The sequence below is a fragment of the Chaetodon trifascialis genome, chromosome 16 (assembly GCF_039877785.1).
Source record: "Chaetodon trifascialis isolate fChaTrf1 chromosome 16, fChaTrf1.hap1, whole genome shotgun sequence".
Classification (NCBI taxonomy): Eukaryota; Metazoa; Chordata; class Actinopteri; order Chaetodontiformes; family Chaetodontidae; genus Chaetodon; species Chaetodon trifascialis.
This window is the reverse complement of record NC_092071.1, coordinates 17613474-17627662: the sequence shown is the minus strand read 5'-3', so window position 1 is coordinate 17627662 and position 14189 is coordinate 17613474. Positions and strand designations below refer to the sequence as shown.

The 14189-nt window shown below is 40.9% G+C and overlaps 1 protein-coding gene across 1 annotated transcript in view; it reads left to right on the top strand.

Annotated features, from left to right (window-relative positions):
* Positions 1-7168: 7168 nt before the first annotated feature.
* pcdh1a (protocadherin 1a) overlaps positions 7169-14189 on the top strand; it is an 88255-nt gene continuing 81234 nt past the window's right edge. The window contains exon 1 of the mRNA XM_070983312.1: positions 7169-7735. The gene's annotated coding sequence lies outside the window, so the exon portion shown is untranslated. The remainder of the gene's footprint in view (positions 7736-14189) is intronic.

The following is a 14189-nucleotide window of genomic DNA, read 5'->3' as shown; positions in this document are numbered from 1 at the left end:
ACAAGAATAGAATAGTTTATTTAAGATGTTCTTTGGATGGTAATCTAACTCAAAGATAGGTAGTTAATTGAATGAGGAGAAAAATGAAAGCCTTTATTTTAATGTGTGTGGCTATGATGCATTCAGATGTGCTTTGGCTGATTAATTATTCATAGGTTGGCTGACTGTGTTGGATGCGACTGTCTCTTACATACAGAACATGTACTTGTGTTTTTACCAATTATTCCCATCAGTTGAGTTTATATTTTTTAAAATAAAGAAATGCACATAAATAAGCTGCAAACCTACTACAGTATATGTTTAAGAACAGCAGTATACCATTAATGTATATGCTACCACAGAATATTTGTGATTTTGTTGATAACAGTGCAATAGGAGCACTGTGTGTGCAAAACCTGTATGTTTAATAGCATTATGGCGTTAATTTAAATTCATACCCGACTGGAGTTGGCATAAAAACAGTTAGATATTGAGGTGGCTTACAAGTTCGAGATCAAGTTTTTGAAAACTTGAAAAACATGTAATGTCATTCTTTACCTGCCTACAGTGCCTTTGGGTAAAGTTGCGTGGGTGAGCTTCAGCAATCATCAGATAATTTATTCTCACTTCAGCCAATATCTGCAGCAAGCTAAGGCAATTAGTGAATGCAGCGTTTTTTAAACCAATGAACCAGTGAATGGGTCAACTTCTTTCACTGGCAGGTGAGGTCTTAGGCTGCTGTTCCTAAGGAAACACCTCATCTATTACTGTTTTACTGCGTGGAGCGGGGTTTGTGTGACAGGATGACTGACAGTGCTCAAACACAAACAAACACACGCAGGCCATTTTGTTGCCATGCTTCAAATGGGAAAACATGTTTTCGTTACTATCTCATATGTATAAATGTGGTGTTCATTAAGTCGGCTTTAATCATTTGACAATGATGGAAAAAAAAAAAAAGGAAAGAAAAGTGATTTCCTGTTCTAGCCCTTGCCCAAATTTATTTGGAGGCCTGAATCTGATTTTGAACATCTCATGGAAATGAGAACCCATTTTACCCAGATCTAATAATGAAAATAACAATACAGTTTAACACAGAGGCATTTCATCTGTCCTTGGCAGTCTTGCTGCTTACAACCCATACATCTCCCAGACATTTTTAACTTTTATATGGAATAATGTACCACATCACATGGAACCTTTACACATCATCCAATGCAGTATTGGATTTGATGCCAGAACATGGTGAAATCTGTTATATTGAAAGCACATCATTCATATATTGCTCACTTGAATCTAGACAAATACGCCTTTTCACGTCTGAAAATGTAAGAAGGCACAAATTTGAAGTGGATTTTTTCAGTCTGCTCAGTCACCGACATGCATCTGCTTTTACATGATGTTATTTTGCGTGCTAGCTGACTCCTGCTCTGCTTTTCTCATTTGGGTTGGACCTGTATGAGCAAATAAACATCTGGAGCAAGATGTCTAATCTTTTAACCCCCCCTTTTTCCTTATTCAATCATCTGTTTCAACTCTGCAGTTACTCAGTGGGAATCTAGCCAAGTGGATGATGCTATACCTATATTAAAGCTAAGAGCTTAGAGAACTCTGTTATTTTCCCACAATTACATCAACTGAAGGATGAAAATCGGGTTGAAACATTTCCGATGCCATTACACTGTGTCTGTAATCAGCGGAATGGTTTGGCACAATATAAAATTACTAATAATAATTATAAAAGTTTGGAAAATGAGACAAAATAGCTATCTGCTATTCACTTAGTCAATTCTGGATTGAAACTGCCCAACTAGATGGATGCTACCATTTGCTAATCCATTTAAATCTATAGAATTTATTTATGGCTTTGTACACAATTTAATCTTTTTAAAAAGCAAAACCAAAATGCTAAGTAGCTTAATTTGCTCTCTCTCTCTCTCTCTCTCTCTCTCTCTCTCTCTCTCTCTCTCTCTGACATTCTCACTTCCTTTAGATGGTGTACGGTTAGAAGCTGTGCTGTGCAGCAATTGACTGCAGGAGTGTTTAAAGCCTACTGTTTCACTATCAGAAATGTTATTGTTGCTGCTATTGCATGCCTAACTGTCAGGATCATGTGGTTATAATCCCAACCCAGTGGCAAACATAAACAATGAACAACAACAAAAAGAAGGGAATGCAAACTAGTGTAGCTCCTGGCATGGTTATGCACAGTGCAACCCCCAACCCCCTTAAAAGAAATACTGACATCCAGCACTGCTGCATAGAATCAGGAATAAATGCACTGAATATGATAAGGAGGCATAAGTATAAGACATAGAGACATGTTTACATGACAGTAACAGGATTACTTCCCCCTGCGGTGCAATACGCTCATCGCACACACTAATGTGCTATAATATTAATTTTAAGAACGTATTCATAGGTTGCTTGTTTGAAATCCAGCTGTTGTGGAGATGAGGGGACTATTTCTGAAGCACCTTGTTTTCCCAAATTCAGATATTGCATTTTCTTTAAGAGGAAGGAGTGATCCAGATCCTCCTTCCTCTTAATACTCCGTGCTTGCTCGAGAGAGCCCATTCTGTTAATTAACCGAGCCACATGGGGCCAAACATAAGTCCAAATTCCCTCTCTCGTTTTGATTTAAGTTCAGTGTATACTCTCACAGTGAATAAGAGCTAGACGCAAAGGCTGACGATAGCATAAAGGCATAGATGTACCTGTATGTGGGATGCTAGAGGGAACTGAGGGTCAGGCTGCATGCAGAAGGAATAAATGTGCTGGTTTAAGTATAGCTTTAACCTATGACCATAACCACCCTTGACTTCCTTCTCATGCTGCCTTTGTCACCTTACTGACCCCTTTTTCTTCTTCTCCTGTTTATTTTCCACACATCAGTCAGCCGGTCTGTCTCATGTATGACATCGTTTGGAAAAGATAAACAAGTGTGCATGAGGTGAAGTGATAACCAAATTGGCAGCTGCTGGTTGAATTATTAGTGGGTAAATTGTTCGGCCTTTGTAACTGCCAGTCAGAAACACACACACACACACACACACACACACACACACACACACGCAAAAAAAATCACAATCATGACAGGAATGACAGTGAGTTGTTCATCCGCTGCTGACAGCTTTATACACACACCTCTTTTAAATCTCCTCAGATGCCAGTGCCATTAGGAAATCAGTTGTCCATTAACACATTTCAGTCTTTGCGTCATGTCAGCCCTCAGAGAGCGATGTTTTTTCATTTTTCTATTTCTTGTGGCCATGAAAAGCATCAGACTTAGCAGGTGGAGTTTTGAAAAGAAATTTGTGATGAAATAACACAACTTCATCTGAAACATCCCCGATAAAATGCAAACACATTAAAGCAGGTGTTTGTGGCGCTGTTAAATATTTGAATCTAGCGTACGTCCCATTAAGACAAAATGGAATTTGTATTTGTTTAAAGCGGCATTGAGATTTCTATAATGATATATCAACATGTTCATTAAGAAGGTTTACAAAGCTCAGCCTGCTTTGCTCCCATTCTGCTGTAAATAATCCTCACATCCTACTCTTCTCACCAAGTGGAGTTTAAAGTTGTGTGATGAATTAGTGATACCAAAATAAGATCCGTTTCGCTGCGACATCATGAAACCATTTCCTCAGCTGAGAAAAAAAAAACATTCCAATGCACCATGCACAATTATATTATTAGGAAGATACATGAACTATGCACCCGAACATGGAACTAAAGCAGAAATGAGTCATGTAGGAAATCTTGGGCAGGGAACAAAAGAGAGTTGCTTCTTATGATCAAACTGTTACTGCGATTAAGTGTTGGAATTACAGCGGAGAATGATGAATGGATGTGTGTCCCTTTGAATTCAACAGTTATTCCACTGTTAATCTATTATATGAAACAGAATTTGTTTCATACAGCTGAACTGCCAATGTTGAAGTCTGTTTGATCAAGTTTGCATTTGTAGCCCGTTGCCACTTTATGGGTAGAGACTGAACATTTCAACCATTAATCCAGGACTTTTAGCTGAATTTCAGCCTTTTATCCATGAGGTAACTATTTGTGACAATTTATCTTGTAGCAAACAAAACAATTACTTTTAATGAATGACTTCAGTCTGTCAATTTTCTTTTCCTTTACTTCTCTATTTTAACTGTTTATCCCACCAAAGCATTTTTGTTTTTCGCTTTTCCCACTTGTTTGTAAAGGTACCACAGCATATTTACAGCGTGCTACAAATGCCAGCAGCGTGATGAGGTGCTGAGTGCCTATTCTGCTCTGAGTGCTGACCGCTCACTGTCATTCTCCTTGAACCGGGCTCTATCCAACTTCAGCTCTTGAACCAAACGACGCTGTGCGCTGAGATGTTACCTCGCCTCGCAAACTATTTCAACTTTTTAATACGATTACCGATCCAGCTATTTGAGTCGCAGTGTCTGCCCGGGAAAAGAGAAAAATGTCATAGCTGAGAATGAAATCTCTCAGACTCTATTTTTATTCCTGTGACATTTAAAGAGTAAGTCCACACCAAATCACATATGGCAGAAAAATGCTGGTGTACTGATGCTTGTGGCCTTAATCTTTGTTGCACCTCTGGCCACACCCCATGATGTCATGTGTTGTCCATCAGCTGGCAAAGGCAAAAGCACCTGCTGTGACATCACTGGTGGGAATCTGTCCAGACGTTCAGCATCTTTTAACCTTTGTACCTATAGTAAATAGTGCAGTAGCAGATATGTGCTCATTTTTCTTACCGTGTGGATTTACTCTTCAAACGTTTGCTGCAGGTTTTTTTTTTAATCTGTAGTCTTTTACCTTTAGATGTATGCCCATTTCTGTTGTGTGTGTGTGTGTGTGCGCGTGTGTGTGCGTATCCTTGCGTCTGTCTTTGTTTGTCTTTGCTCTCTATATACCTCCTCTGAAAGTGTGTGTGTTTGCAGGGGGAGGAAAGGTGCTCCAGGTGTGGTATGTGATAAGAGAATAGATGTAAATGTATACAGATCACATTCACATGCCGTGTTGTGTGCCGCAATTGCAAACAAACCGTGAGCTTAGAATTATAACATTCTGTCTGCCTAGGGCGCATTCAAGTGAGCTGAGCTTCAAGGTTTCCAGCATCAATAGACAAAGACAGAGATGGGTCCCAAATATATATATATATATATATATATATATATATATATTGGAGAAAAAACTTCCCAGGCATTTAGTTGATACTTGTTGAGTGTTTGTATACTGGTAAGTCAGACTTGGAAGAATCAGTTCCTCATCAAAGTATGAAGCTGTAATATTCAGAGCACTGGCCACAGAGAATGTGCTGGCCAGCTACTGCATGGTGGGCAGACTCTTTTGGGGAATTTGGGAGAGTTTGAGGGCATTCTCTGCTTTTGTTCTGATGCACCGATTACCCTCGCCTTGTCCTGGTTCTACCTCTCTCATATTCAAATATGGCCACCAGGAAAAGGTGAGTGGGAATCAAACAGACTTGAGCTCTTTAAACTGACTAATAAAGACATCAAATAAAGCAGCATTTCAGCCCACGCTCAGTTATACCTGAAACGGACAATACCACAGCTGAATCGTGGCCTCAGTCTGTCTCGGCTGTTCTGTTTAAGAAATGCATGAATTTCAGTAAATGAAGTCGACAATGTGTGGCTTTATGTGTAATTATCTTGAAAGCCTGCCTTTAATTTGTAATTTGATTTATGTGATTTATTACAAAAAAAACAACACAATTCGAGAGAAAATGTTTAATTAACGAAGAAATCGATAATCAAACTTCATTTCTGTTAACCGCCAAGACCCTTGAATTAATTATTTCATTAATTAATTTTTTTGCAGCCACATACAGCAACATCCTAAATGAGGTTTTAAAACATTGAAATTAAATCTAATTATTTGATTCAAATTGTCGCTCTCTGTTCTAATGTTTCCTGATTCCATGATTTTGCCTGCTATGGCTGCACATGTAAATAAATGCCAGCCTCTGTTCCACTAATGTTCTTTTCCTCTCTTTCTATGTGCTCTCCTCTCAGACAACTTATGGGCCACCTGTGAAAATACTTAAATGTTATTTGTATGGCTGGTGAAGAGCAGCATAGCAGTGGCGGTGCGTGGGCGGGAGCTATAATATGATTGGCTCAGGGACACAGTAAGCCTGAGTGGCAGCCCTTAATGGGAGCCCTGGAGAGGTAACCCAACAGCTGTGTGTTTGCAGCTAATGAGAGATGGGGGAGGAGTAAAGGATCACAGACTGGAAACACTCAGATAAACTCTTGCTTCAGAATGGCTGGGGAAGATAGGAAATCAAGTTTTCTCCGGAGGACATTGCTTAAGGCTTTCCTCTGTGACAGAACCTGTGTTTGACTCATTGCTCCTGGTCCATTGCTTATGCCTAAGTAGTTATGATCACTTGCATCAGTGTTTGGGAAGAAAGGAAGAGAATAACAGTGGCGTGGGATGGATTTCGCTCCCTGCTGAGCCATGCTGATTTATAGCCCTGAGCAAAAGCATTGTTTCTTTCTTTCTTTCTTTTTTTTAATTACACTGTTGCAGCTTTAACAGAAGATGTCAGACATAAGTAATGCATTCTAGTGTACACCAACAGTATAGCCTTTCCTCCTGTGCAACTGATAGTCCTCACTGGCAAGTATAACATTACTTCAACATCAAACACATGTTAACATTCAGTTCCCTTAATTTCCTCATCTGATGGAGAGGACTGTATTACTTCCCTTCCTTATTATAGCCGCCTGAGGGTGGCGCCAAATGAATAAACTGTGGTCACCAGCTTCCATTTTAGGCCATTCATTTTGCTACATGGAAAACATATCAACAGGTAAACTGTCAGTGCGGGCTACCTGTTACATCAAATTTAGACAATTTGTACAATCAGTGCACCTTTCGTCATCGTTGGTCGTATTGCAGTCAGGATTAAAAACATAAAAAGACTGCAGGATCTACTTTATTTATTAAGGTGCAGTCCCCTATTTGAGGTGACCCAGTTTGATGAGATCTTCTTAAGCTGTAGGAATCACACAATTTCCTGGTCGACAGCCCGGGCATAATGTGATGCTGAGTGTGAAGTTGCTGTGTGCTGCGGTGGATGGGAGCCCCACCTCCTCCCACGCTCTGATGAGTAGAGAGAGAAGGGAGAGAGGGGAGCAAGTAACCTACCCACAGTATCTCACCACTTGCTCTCTGGAAATGCTTCAGATGGGCTTCTTGTTTGGCTACTCCGTTTCACGTTGCAAAAAAAATGACATTTCTGCCGCTATCGTTTAGACATCCAGTGCGTCCTTAGAGTGCGCTCTAGCCGACTTATATCAGGGGAAGCGCTCGAGAAACTTGGACCGAAGGGATGCGCCAGCGAGTGCATATCTTGGCAGGGATCAGTTATTGAGGATTGGAAATGGCACACAGTAGGCGATCCCCGTGGAATGAGACTCCTCGTTTCCCAGCTCTATCATAGAAGAATCCAACGCAAACAGCTCCTAACTAACGTTTCCACGGGCAGAGATCTGTGATCGAGAGTGCCGGACGACGGTGGACACAGTATCCTGCATTTTGATGCGGAAAGTTCTCAATGCTTTGAATGGATTTTGTGGCTGCTGAAGTTATTTCGATGTCAGCACTGTGACGGAGGTTTGAGGGTGAGACACCTGCCTCTGGGATCACCGGTGGACACATCAGCTGCGGACGGATTGGCTATACGCGTCAAGCGCTCACGGAGAAGTCTCTGGCTCAGGTACTGAAATGAAAATCATCCAAGAAAGTTGTTTCGTTTGGGCGACATTGCTGGAGGTTTGCTGTTGCGATGCGAATGAAGTTTCTTTTGAAAGCGTGCCCGACTTGTCTGAAGTGACGGCTCATAACGCAGGCCACGGCCCAAATGAGCTGTTTATACAACAAGTTGCCCGCCGTGCACTTTATCACTGACAAGCCGATACAGCTGCGGCTCCGTGTTACAGGTTGATAGGACGCAGCGGTGGAAAGGTAACAGTGTAGATCTGTCACCCACAGTAATGATGCGCTGCAGGATTAATACGACGATGCACTGCAATCAAAGCACATCCGAGTAGAGTGAGTGATGGTTCGAAGTCATTAGCTGCATATCATTGCACTTCACTTACAATATGAGTGCATACGCGTCAGTCGGATCTCTACTGGCGATCGACTAATTGCGTTTTTTCTCTAGCATTATGATTCTGTGGAGCAGAAAATGTGATCCATTTGCATCATCCCTCTCTCGCCTTTTCTTTTATACGAGCTGCAAACATCGTACTAATTGCCTGTATTAGTGGATCTTTTATTTGGAGCTGTTTACTCACGATTAACGATTTATTTTTTCTTTTCCTTTTTTGCGCAAACACTTCTGACGTATAGCCTGCCATGTTAATAACTAATCGGCAGCTTTCCTATGGAGAGATTGATGCGTATAATTGGAGGGAAAAAAGATCTGAGACCGGCGTGCCCACACGGGTAATCTTCTCTGCTCTTCAGTGAGAGTCTGGGGTGTTGTTTCTCGCCACTCCACCGACCACCAGGTTCATTTTAATAGTCTGCTCCACATAGTGAGGTCGGTCCAAGTTCCCACACATATAAGGCTCCAAAACCGTCAAAACAGAGTAGATCAAAACAGGCCCATAGCCCGCATCTGACAAACTGTCCCTAAGACATAAACCTGATGAATGTGATCATCAGTCAGCTGATTATGAAGCAGTTGTGTGAGAATTGGTTCTGTCGATGGGCAAGTATTATCTATCTATTTATCTGCATGTAGAACGATGAATAAGGGGCAAAAGGACAGGCTGTCTGTTCAGTTTCCTCTGTATTTTCCCTTCATAACGTTATTCACTTGCCATGAAAACATAGTTGAGCAGTGACGAACTTAACATATTTCCAGTGGTCTCATGTGAATACTGTGCCCTAATCTCATGTAATGGAGTTGCTGAAAGAAGCCTAACTGTTTGGTAAATACATCAATTCACCAAACTGGTGCGGGCGGCTTCTCTGACATGACTGCTTAACAGAGACAGTGAACTTTCACAAAATGATACAAAAGCAGTAAAATATCCCTGTGAGGAAATCTAAGGGAACTCTCACACACACAGATCAATAACGAACATAAAGTCTATGTGTCAGTATGTCATTATCTCCCTTTAAACAGTAGCGATGTCTGAATGCAGCCTCTTTGATCTCAGTGTATGTAATGGGATTATTTTATGGTAGGAGTGACCCTCCACCAGGGTTTTTTGTGTGAAGCAGCCTTTGTGAATAGCTAAAGCAAATGCCCGTGCCCTTAGCAAGTGTTTCCAGCCAAAGGCCATGGCTTCTCATTACTAATAGCAAGGGTCTCCAGTCACTAGAAATGTGTAGAGTAACATGTTGCCATAAATTGTATTGGTTGATCAGCTGTAAGGAGACCTAAGCTGTGAGACTACCCATCATAAATCATGCTGGTGTGAGGGTAATGGATTTTACCTGTTATACTAGCTAAAGGCACAGAGTCAGCCAATATATCAAATCGCATCAGCTGGGAAAATCATTAAATCATCCCTTATCTTTCCACACTCTAGCAAAGCGGGGATGCACGTTTTACAGTAGAGATTTTGTACCCAGTGACGAGTGAAAATGCAGGTTTTGCAGAGGGGCAAGAAAACTGGTAAAGCTGCTGGATCATAATTGTCCCTGCAGTTACTGCAAAGCAATCAATTAATATGAAATAAGTTGCATTCCTATACTCTGATTTCTTTTAGCAGACACAATCTAACCCTTTGACATATTAGTAATTTACAATTAAGCCTCAGTGGATTCTCTGCTTGAGTCACTTCTGTTGGACCTGTGGAGCAGCCAACTTAAAGAGCAAGTGTCACCCAGTCAGTCACTGAGTTGACTCAGCCAGTAGATAGTCTGTCTCTATGGTAACCAGGACAGGCTCACATGCTCCGCAACACAATTATATTGTTCTTTATTTCTTTATTTATTTTTACATACCTTTGTTTTTAACGTGTTGTGACAAGCGCTCTCATGGATGCAGCCAACTCTGTCTTTTTTATTTCTCCTACTTCAAGCCAAATGTGCATAGCATCTTATATATATATATATATATATATATATATATATATATATATGTGTGTGTGTGTGTGTGTATATAAACTATGCTTCCTTTTAATTAATTAGATGAATTGATTTTGATACAAGCCCTGCAATGGGCTGGCGACCGGTTCAGGGTGTACCCCGCCTCTCTTGTAGCTGGGATAGGCTCCAGCCCCCCGCAACCCCGAAAGGGATAGGCGGTATAGATGATGGATGGATGGATTTTGATACAATATAATTGCAAATCATTTTCCTTTACAAACAAGTGGTGAAATGTTCATGTCACATACAGGAAATACATGATGATGATGATGATGATGATGATGATAAATTGATGATGATATGTCACTTTGGTGATAAATGACTGATGAAATATGTGATGGTCCTTCCACACTTTTACTTCTGTTTTTTTTTTTTTTTTTTTAACTTTATGGTTCTCTAATAATCTAAGTAATTGATAAAATATCAGAACAGGATCCACTGGCCCAGGTGTACCAATTCTTTTTGTATTTCACTGTATCTATTGTCTGTTATAATCTATCCATCCATCACTCTGTTGGGCCAAAGGACAGGCTGACTGTTCTGTTTCTTCTGTCCTTTACGTCACTTACTTGACATGACATCATGCAATGGAGTTGCTATTTCTTCGATAGCCACACAGCTATTATGATTCACTTAATATGGATGCCTTGTGCATAGCAACTTTTTCTCCTCAAAATGGAAATCATAACACCTGGCATAGAGTGCACCAGTTAACCTCTGATCCTCCCACCTATGAAATGCTAACATTTCTGATGACAGTTTGACAGATGCCTGGGGGGGCAAAACACATGTGGAGCAGTTTTTAGATGTTTCTAAGTCAGAGTAAATGCAGAGGATCCTACCATAGGGGCCACAGTGATCCAAATATTTCAGCATTTTCCACTGACCAAACGCCTGGTGGTCAAAGAGCGGGCTTTTCATGTTTGGAAGCTAAGATGGTTCCAGTTTCTCAGAGGTCATTGTTATGACTGGTTCAGCAGCCCTGGCCTCATTATGGCAGAAAGCTGTATCCCTCTTGAGAATGAGACCAATTGTATGCAATTTGTCAAAGGAAAGGTCAGTGATTGTAGGCATGTAGAAGTTGAAATGTTCTCTTGAACAGTGGGTACAGCTGGGTGGTGCGCTGTGTGAGGGCTTCAGCTGAGACTCAATCAGACCTTGCAGTTTGACTGATATTTAGCTGCCAGTGAAGTCTTACACCTTCTCCTCGGTGAGGAGCAGAGCAGCAACACTGGCACTGGGCACTGAGCCTTTGGGGAGATAGAGGATAGAGGATTGAAGGCAGGTTGCTAGGAGGAATTTGGTAATTCACAGTTGTTCAAGATGGCATTGGAGAAAATGGGTAGATGCATGAGGTAAGGGAGAGATCAGAAGAGAGGGGGAGGGAGCCTCGATGTGAAGAGAGACCCCTTTATTCCTGCATCCACTGGTGAAATTCAAGTCTTCTCTCTATTCCTTTTGAAGTTGCTACAACTATTCCAATATTCTGATTGTGAATGCTTAATCTATGCTTTGTCCTCTTTTGCATATTTTGTATTTTGTTACAAAACAAATCCACTGCTCTTAAATTATTAAAAGGCTATATGGTTGTATAAACAAAGGAGAAAAAAAATCCCTGCATTCATTTATTTTTTTGATGGAAATTTGTCTATTTGTAGTGAAGAGAGGTGTGCAGTTTTTCAGAAATCACATTTCACACAGTATTGTTTGATGCATATAGTATCATATATAAATAGACTGTGTGTGTATATATATATGTGTACAATATTTGCCTTGTTTGTCTATTTTTGGGTAGAACAGTCATGTATATCAATCCCAACACTTCTGCATTTCAGCAAAACATTAACGGTGACAACAGACTCCCAGGTGACACAGTGAGCAGGAGTGAGACTTTCTTCCCCTCCTAGAGCCACTCTTATCTATAGAGGTCATTGGCAGGTGAAGGGGTATGCTTGGGTGAGCTTCTCCTGCAGCTTGTGAGTCCGTGGAGTGATGTCCATGCTGAGCATGAGTCATGAAACACTGACTCTCTAGTCCGGTCTTGTACTTGAACTTGGCACCCCTGATGGTCTTAATAAGCTGGGTTTTGGCCAGGCAGTGCTCTTGTGGCAGCCCTATGCTGTGATGTTCCTCAGGGTCTTAAACTCCATTACTGAGCAGTATTGCCTCGACTGCATTCTTTGTTGCAAAGTTAAACATCTTCACAGGAGATATAGCAAATAGCAGACCCATCAGGCAGTTTGAGACTGTCTTTGAAGGTCCACCTCCATACTGTGGTACAGGCTGCCTTCAGTTTTTCTCAATGTTGGAACCATCTGGACCATTGCGTGATCACAGCATGAGGCTTTGTGCTGAATGCTGCTTCACTGGTAGAGTTAAAGTTCTCTCTTCAGTAAGACAGCGGATGCCTTGATTGTGTTTGGAAAGATATTTCACCAGAATATTTGTTGCTCAGAAACACCTCCATAAGTGTTTGGCTCAATGTGTTTGTTGGTTTGTCTATTTGTGCAGGATGCTTTTTGCAGCAAACAGCGCTTAAGGGAATTACAGTATGAGCCCTTTAGGCTGTACAGAGCCCTAATAGCGCGGCATAAAGGAAGTACAGTGTGTACTCCACTCATGCAACTTGTAGTACAGTAGAGGTCACCCAAGCATTAGCTAGGTCTTTGCTGTCCTTTGGTGTAAGCAACTGCTATGTAGCTCTGCGATTTTATAGTTATAATGGGTAGTCAGTGCACAAATGAAAGCAGTCTCTGTTGTGATTCTGTCAGATAACCACGACTGTGCTGCCAAAAGCATCTCACTTTCCTCGCCCCACACTTCCTGAAGATTTCAATGCCCAGTCCAGTTTTAATATCTGATCTGCCCCACTTGTTGGCATTGTTATTGCAGAATTCAGTCCTTACAGAAGATTTTAGAGTGGTTGGCCAGGATTGTAATAAGACAGACACATTTCAGCACACTGGAAGAACTAACTTCCTGTTCCCCCCTTTGATTTTATGCTGAGTTATGCAGAGCGATCTGCCTCATTCAGCTTGTAGTCTTATGGGTCTACCACACCATCTGGGATGGCAGATGATAACCAAGGTTTTCAGAGAAAAAGTGCTGAGATGCAGGGAATGTCACTCCTAGTTGTGTTCAGCAGTTCTAATTTATACATTGTGCTGCTCAGGTGGTGAACCTCGGTGAGACATGCAGTGGTCTACCAGTGAAAAACCTCAGCACAAGTTTCACTTCACCACCTTACTTACAGTGCTTTGAGATAAGGTGGAAAAAAAGATTGCTGTCAAGCTTTTGATTAAATATTTGTGAGATAGCTGAGAAATGTGAGATAAAAACCCGAAGGCATGATGTCAATAATATTAAACCGATATTAGATTCTGTGAGTGAAAACATGCATTCCATAAACAACATGAATTTTAATCTAAATGTAAACAAAGAAAAAAAAGAACAGCAATTCACTGTGGCCGCCAGGCACGGTGCCATCTGGAAGACAGGCATGAGGCCAACTGGAAGACATTAAGTCATGAGTGTCATCAACCATAACAATCATGTCACTATCAAAGCACACCTATTCATTCTGGAAGTGGCTGTAATGTCAGGCACGGTACAGCTAAACAAAACATTCTGGTTTTCATTTTTAAATGGCCATTTTGCAAAAATTATTTTGCAAACTCAAATTCAACAGTGAATATTTGAATAAAAAATAAGCCAAAAAAAAAAAATGCTTGTGTAAATATGAGTGATTAGACATCATTTTACAAGCTGATGTTCAAGGTGAAGATGGACAGCAACACTGTATGAAACATATACAGTGTGATTTAGAATGACCTGTCATAATTATACCAGTTTAAGGGAAAAGAAATGTGTTTTGCAGTGTACCCGCTGATTATGTTTTTACTCCTGCCTGCCTTTTTTTTCCCCCTGTGCACATGAACACACAGAAGGCACATTCACCATTCACGCCACATTGACTAGAGGCTGGCCCTGCAAATGTAGAAAGGGACACATCGATAACTGAGCAATTAGTGCATCAATAACCTGCACTTCCAATTTTAATG